Source organism: Diadema antillarum, unplaced genomic scaffold (assembly GCF_040938485.1).
Source record: "Diadema antillarum isolate AM-2024a unplaced genomic scaffold, OU_Dant_1.0 seq00000377_RagTag, whole genome shotgun sequence".
In the NCBI taxonomy this organism is placed as follows: Eukaryota; Metazoa; Echinodermata; class Echinoidea; order Diadematoida; family Diadematidae; genus Diadema; species Diadema antillarum.
The window spans coordinates 803,490-811,644 of record NW_027271376.1 but is presented as its reverse complement, the minus strand read 5'-3'; positions in this window follow the sequence as shown (position 1 = coordinate 811,644).

The window sequence follows — 8,155 nt, the reverse complement described above, 5'->3', positions numbered from 1 at the left end:
TTGCCGCCAATTCTGCTCATTCTTTTCATCTGATGTCTACCAGTATATGTTTCACTTCTGCAAACAAAAGACTTGAACTTTGAGCTAAGAATGCCACTGCCAGATGATTACTTTGTGCAGTAAAAAGAAGAGACGGGCCTGTGTGAGCAAATTCTCAAGATTTCTGAGACGTTCTTGCATTAGGGCTCTTCGAAAGTAGTGATGGGAAACTCGACGACTGGAAGGTGAGAAAACAAGAACTGGTATGGGAGAGTGACAGACTATGGGCTATAGCTAATCATGTGCATCAAATAATGCTATCAAAAGGAGAAGAGAGAGAGAAAAAAATTAATCCAAGTGAGAATCAGACGCAAACAAAAGGAGCTGTATGCCTGCCTTTGCATGAGCGAACCCCCGCTTGGCAATGTCTTCAGAGCAGCATTGTTTGCTGTGATGGTATTTTGCCGAGGCGGGGATGGCCGACTTCAAGGAATGGTGAACAAGGATAAGGATGGCGTGATGTCACAAAAGCATAGCCTCCCCGTGGCCTTCAGGGTTCTATTCATAGCAAGGCTCTTTTATGGCATCGGACAAGAAAAGGCTTGACAAAAAGGAGCCACCAGACTGCAGTCTTGACCTGATCAGGTCAGGGTGCTTGTTTATGTCGGCTCTTGCATTGAGATCTGCTTTAGGATTCATTCTCCTTTTTATATTGTATATACATTTTTTTTTTCTTTTTGTTTCTTATATAGGGTTGAGGGAGGCTGGGGAGGGGGAAAGGAAATATTCTGAAGCTCACACAGGTTGGATGATTGTCCTGAACATTCAAGAAATCCTTCTTCTCAAATGGTGACCCGGGACGAACAATGAACATGTAACACACGGAGAATCTGCTCTTTGGGGACATCATGTTTTCATTGAAGTCTTGAACATCAAATAACAGCTGCTGGTTGAGACCAAGAATCTATTTATCTCTTCTCTTGACTATAATACACTCATTGCTCCCTGTGCTATGTACATTGTGTTCCCCTCCCCCTTACCACCACCTGGAAGTTTAATAGAAATGATAGAATATGATACTGAAATTGGAAGTATTCGTTTTCTTTCTTCCATTTTGTTTCAATGGAAGGAGCGTCATATTGGTTATCTCGTCAGCCTGTATGTGGAATTTAAAGAAAAAAAAATTGTCTAAACCAGAAAGATCCACCCATCACTTGTGAATATGTGTCCTCGCTGAAGAAAAGACAGCGAGAAGTGGAGAGACTGAGAGAGAGAAGGGGCGCCTCGGAGTGATGGGATGATAACAGCTGTGGGAGATTAAACAATAAAAATGATACAAAAGCAAGTCTAACAAAGATACAGGCCACTGCTATTCACACGTGCACACTTCCCCAGGGCTACTAGGCTTGAGCCTTTTTTTTTATAATCTTTTTGTAAGAATGAAAAGGAAAAAAAAACCTGGTCCCTTTCTTCTTTTCTTGTTTCTTGGGCTTAGAAAACATATATCACTGTCATAATTCAATCTCTGTCAGTTTTCCTATCACTACCCCAGTTGTCCACCTGAGTTCTCCCACCCCTTGTCCTCTAATCACTCTGCCATTCTTCGGGATAGTATTCATCTACTTGCACTTAAAAAGCAATGAATCAAAATGCTGGATCCGGGAGAACCCAGAGGAGACGGAGGAACCAAGCGGAGACTGCAGAGAGAGGGAGACTTGGGGGCGAAGAGAGGGCCAGTTGAAAGGGACTTGCACATGCATCGAATCTATCTTTTTCTTCCTAACCTGACAAATGCATAGAAAAGCAGCCAGACATTTGGCTGCATTAATCTTTAAGGGACACGCATCTTCTTGGCAAGATGAAGAGCATCACATATAATGTATTTTGGCTCCCTCTGCCAGTCCCAGCCTCAGCCCCAACCCACCACCATCCCCCCCCCCCCCCCCACCCCACCCACAACTCTCATTGTCGTCTGTTTCAGTTCCTTTTGTGTCTCTAGGATTATGAGGCTGGCCTATGAATACAAATAAAATATTCTTTGAACGGAAGGACTGTCTCTGCTTGATTCTGGTATGATGCTGCAAGTTTTGAATAAATAGATTGATTTCGATAATTGATATAAATTGCATCCTTTGCATTTCACCTTTATAAGACTGTAGGCAAAAAATCTAAATACTGACAATTAAATCATGGTATATAAAAGCACTGATCTTTCCTTCTTGAACATAAATTTTATCATAAACTATAATAGTGCAAAAAAAAAAATTGTGAGGTAACACAACAACAGAGTGAGAATTCGTAAGTTCCACGGATACAATATGCACATATCATAAAGTTTTTAAAAGGGTCATCTCAGTGTGTACAAGAGAGAATAATTCACTTTTAGAGTACTGATAACACAAGGGTGAAAATCTACTATGCACTTCATGAAACACTGAAAACAAAGTTGTTCTTTCTTCTGCCTTAAAAAAGACACAAACAATATTGAGCATGAGTATATATGCATCAATACTCATATATTCACAATATACCTGCCCAGTTATAGCTTCTCAGTACCAAAAAGTATATCTCATAAATTGTTAAAATGAGAAAGGCTTCGAGATGTATCTGAGAACATCAAAAGGAGTCTTGCATACAAATGGAAATATACAGCTAAATAATCTAGCAGAGTGACAGACATACATGATTCCGTGACAATTATGAAGTGATGTCTACATGAGAACTTGTTGATAAAGTTTCTGTCCATAATGTGATTGCGAGATGCTTTGTGTACTCAAAGAGGATATGAGGGAAAAAATGGAATATAAGTTTCAGTTCTCATTGCCAAAGTGAGAGAAAAAAATGAATTACTATTCTGAGACTCGTAGTATTTTCCTGTAAAATGATTTCTGTGGGGAAACACTTGGTGGAGATCTTGACTGTCTACACGAGATGTTCAAGTCCATAGCAAGTCTTTGTGAAAACAAACCCCTCACCACGAGTACGACCTATGCATCCATGATTTATCAAGTACCATCAACAAAATGTCTCCTTCGCAGGCATCTCCATAGTTACACAAATCATTTCTCTGTAGCCAAATGAAACAAATGAAATGAACACAACAGTAAACTACAGCAAAAAAATACATGTCTGGTGGTTGATTTTCTTTCAGTTCTGCACTGAGATGCTGCGAGGGAGATGGAGGGGAAGAGATGGGAAGAGAGCCATTCAAGCTCCCACTAATGCACCGCAGCAGCATGTAGTGAGAGAGGACCCCTCCATGACTCGATCGCTCGCTGATCTGACAGTCAGGTATGCATGATGCCCTCTCTTGTCCAGTCTATTCACTTGCCGCCGTGCAGGATAGTTAAGTTTTCTTCTTCTTGTTGTTGTGGTGGTGCAGTGATGCCAGACTTTGGGCACAAGAGATCATTAATGCCAAGAGAACCACACATGACAATGTCAAACCTAGTGATCTGTGCTTTGTGAAAGCCCCAGGAACATGCAGAATACTGTGCAGAATGAACAAATTGAGGTCATTCTACCCTTTTTTGTGACTGCACTCTGATGCAATCATCTTCTTCCCTATTAATCTTAAAATAGTAGTTTTTAAAGTATGGCTGGAATGCCCAATCAGACATCAGGTCATCATTAACTTCATCCTTGTCAAGATTAATCATGATTTGGATTTCATGATGTTGGGTTATAAGAATAAATAAAATGTGACAAATTAACCACAGCAGCCTTTTTTGTTTTAAATATCAATTTTGTGCAACTACAAGTTTACTTCAAACCTCTTCTTTCAGAAATAATGCAGATAGTAATCTTGTACCATCTTTTACATCAAGGTATACACAATTTCAAATCTAACCTGTTCCTGCTCATCAGTGTGGGTGTCAATCACAATATCATAGTATCACAAGCTAAAAGAACCTCAAAATACATTGGTTTGATACAAATCATACCATGAAAATGGAAACATTTTGAGCATGTCACCTTCAAGCCTGATTCCATGAGTAATGTTCATTTGTTTTGCAATTTAAAGTTTGATGTGACCTTCTCATTTGAATAAATTCCAATTGAGCCACAGTCTAATCACTTTCCACACCACTCATGTTGTACATGACATTAAGGCAAACATATTTATTGTCTGCATGCATCGCCAACCATAATGAACTCTCTCTTTCAAATTTGAACTCCACATTCTGGCAGAGTTATGTCTTTCATATGTTGGTTCTGAGCTTGCAAAACTTTGGCTATACGTGTATTCAAATGTTACTAGCTTCGTCTGAAGATCATGCGAGTGTGGTTTGTGCAAACAATTGGAATAACCTGTTGAATATCACTGGAGTATGCCACGGTATGTGCAAATGGCTAGCTAATTCACTTGTGAGTGAAGTATTCGGTTGAAGAGCAACTGATTTGGTATACCATGTATTATCAAGAGACACCATGCTAGGGTTTTTCCTCTGACTTGTCTTGGCAGGGGTTAATCAAACATCTCGGCTTTGTTCCACAATGCAATCGCAGGCATTGCCATGCATGGCTACCACTGAATATCATTCCTACTGCACAAGATTTCTACATGCACCAAATTTAATTGCATTGCACTATCCCTCAGTAGGAGTTGATGTTGAGTTGTTGATTCATTTCTAATTCATCAAACGACAGAAAAGAGAGAGCGAGAAAGGGAAGAGAGTGAGAAATTGAGAGAGAGAGAGAGAAGGGGGGAGGGGAGATATAGAGGAGTCTATGCTAAACAGTATATCTCTGCCGGGGCCCTGTTTTACTTCATAAACCATAGGGTGGGTAAAATGGAAAATGAAATCATACTTCGCAAGAACCAATCCACTTTATCTTTCACTATTTTATCATATATGTTCATATCCTGCCATGAACCTCCTTATACTTCAACCATTAATTTTAATGCATTCACTTACGCTAATAACCCTGGCCAGCAACTTCATGTATTATTTGCCAAGACCAGAAAGCCCACTGCAGAGACTCCAAACAATTGTGAGACCAATTCTAGATTCTGTAATTACTTGACTCTACGCACGCAGTGCCTGCTTGGGAAGCCAAGCAAGAATACAACCGTATATCTATTTTTTTTCCTTTCTTCATAAACCTGGCTCGTCGTCGCCTGAGTAATGAAAGAAGCAGCACAGAACAGAGTGTCCTGTGAAAAACAACAACAACAAAAGTCTCACAAAATGGTATTTTTACTCTCTCTCTCCTTCCCCTCTCCCCCCCCCCCCCCCCCCCCCCCATTTCACGCATGTATACTACTCCAACCAGGGAGCCACACCTCCCTGACTGGACAAAGTTCGGGGGTCTACCAGCAATTGTCATCAACATGCCTTACATCTTTCCTTCAAATTCATAAGACTCATTTGTATTTGGCTTATGAAATACTTAACAAAGATTGATACAGAATAGAGATGCAGCATTGTGGGAAATGATCTAAAAGCTGCAATTCAAATGCTATACTGGCAATACTGAACAATTCTGCTAATGATATTGTTAGCAGGGTTTTTGTTGTTGTTGTTTTGAGATAAAGGGTGATGCTTCATCCTACAAATCACTTCATGGACATTGCTCATTTACAACATAAGTTGATTATCTTTACGGATATCCAATTCTAATTATTGGGTACATGAATGAAACAAACGACAAATTGTACAAAAATGTACCCATAAGAGAGAGGGAGAGTTGTTTAATGAAAACTGATCATTCTATTCTTCAACCTTACAATTAAATGAGGACGTTACAGCCACTTGAATATCTGTAAAGTACCGAATGCTGTGGACTTCTTAAAATCAGATTCCATGGTCACAGCAATGTGATGCCCTCACACCCTACTGTTTACTATAGCTTTGTACAAAGACAGAACAAATTCATTATTCTTGAATTTGTGCTGTCTTGGAGAATCACAGCTGGCTACAAGTCTCCTCAACCAACATTTCAAATTATTTCAATTACAATACTCATATTCGAATCGTAATTCATTTGTTAGCATTTGTCCGATTTTGATTAATGTTCATGGTGATGACTTAAAACCGCAAGACTTATTTTTGTTCAACATCTCTTGTACTGAAGAGAAGATGGAAAGAAAAAAAAAGATGCTGCACGTCCCTGTAATCTAAATGTTTATTTTATTTCTATCTAACCAAAAATACGCATGTGTGGCAAAACATTTCAGCATGTGCGTACACAAAGGCCATTAGTCATACTGTAGAAGCATGACATTAGTGTTCTTTGTCCAGGCACACAACCATTTTTGATGATACAGGTTAGCAACATAAGCCTGCGCACTTGGTTCATAGTCAACATGCTTGTGCGTGTGCACATATACGTGCAAATGCTCCTACTGTGGTTGAAATTAATCATTGTACTTGCTCAATGTGCTCTATGCATTTATTCTATCCTTTTGTTTTTCAATTTAATTGTCATTAAGGCAATGGGACTACATCATCTTTAATGAATGTTTGTGGTAGAAAATGATATGTAATTCTTATCCACAGATGGATATTTGTATCATATTGCAGACTGGATTCAATCTTAAAGCCTCTTGATTCATTTATCAATTCATTTTTTCCCTTCTTTTTTGTTAAGAAAGATAAAAATCACAGGAACACATTTTTTCTTAATCTGAAAACAACAACAAACACAGGGATAGGGAGGAAGACACACATTGCCAATTTGAACTTAATGAAATGGGCATAAATCCCTAATCTTGCACTCTACAATTATGCAAGAACAAGAGAAGTGAGTGAAGAGAAAGAGAAAGAAATTCAATAACAGCATGAAGCCTCCTTTATCACCCTTTTAATCAATTTCTTTCTTCCCTACAATATTCTATCAGAGCATATCTCGATGTCTACTGAGAGTATGACCTCTTAAATCTGAATTTTCCAGCTTATTAAAATTCAGTCTAAGTAATAAGAGCTAACCTTATCACAGCCATCACGAGGCAGGATGCTGGACTCTTTGCTTTTCACTGAAACACATACACACCTCTCACTGTTCCACAGGGGACAGGAATACTTAGGGTAGATTTAATTGACCACAGTTGTTCCTTGGGTTTAGTTATGCAGGTGGCACAAAGTTGGCTCTGAAACTCATGACACAAAGCCGCTGAGAAGCATCATGACAACTTGCAAAATCTTTGTCACTGCAATCCATACAGAGATAGCATTTGTTCGAGTATAAAATGATAAGAACTGAAGATTTACAACAGGAAAGGTAGATGCTGGCAATGAATATGCATATATAGTGCCGTTACTTCTTACAACATAACCTATCTGCCACAGAATCTGTGAATATGGCATTGTTATACTCAAAGTAGCAGAAAGCACTAGACTACACCTATGAGGAGTTTGATCAAATTCTATTGAGCTCATAAAATGAGCTTATGGCAAGACTTTGATCTTTATTCTTCATTCACCTCTAACACATCATAAACACATCATATAGTTTGTGGGTCATATGATTTACTTGATGTCCACGTAATATTATCCGGTATGCACAGGTCTGAGTGCATCAGTAGGAATTGTGCCCATGAGGTTACTGCGGAATTGCGTTTAGACAAGTTTCCATGGTAACTGCAAGCACGCTATTCCTACCAACGCATGAAAAGATATGTTCATCATCTATCTTAATCGAACAGTGGACAATTTTTGGCTGATTTTTTTTTTTTTTTTTTCATGTGTCCTGTGTTACTCATGTGTGGCAAAATTATTGGATGCATGGCTTGCCATCTCTTGATCTTGAGTGCGCGAAAGCATGTTTACAGAGGTTATCGTCAGCGAGTGTAATAATTATTTGATATCAAATGTCTGGCCAGTAAAAATCAATGCACAGCTCTTGGCCCTGTTTTATGAAGAGTTATAATTGATTATACATAGTTGATTTCTATCATAAGTGTACGGCAGCCTGTGTGGTAAGGGAATTTACAATTGATTGTATCTTTTGATAAAACGGGGCCCTTAACTGATAAGATTGCAGAGTTTTCTCAACCCTTCTACAATTAACTTTGTCAGTACCACTGCAACATGTTTGAACACAGAGTCAGTGAATCTTGTTTCTTTTTTTTTTAGAAAAAGAAGAATGCACTACAAATTTTGAAACAGCTCGGTACGATAACAATTACTCAGAATAGAAGTTACCTAAGCCAACTTTTCTTGTATCATGATCT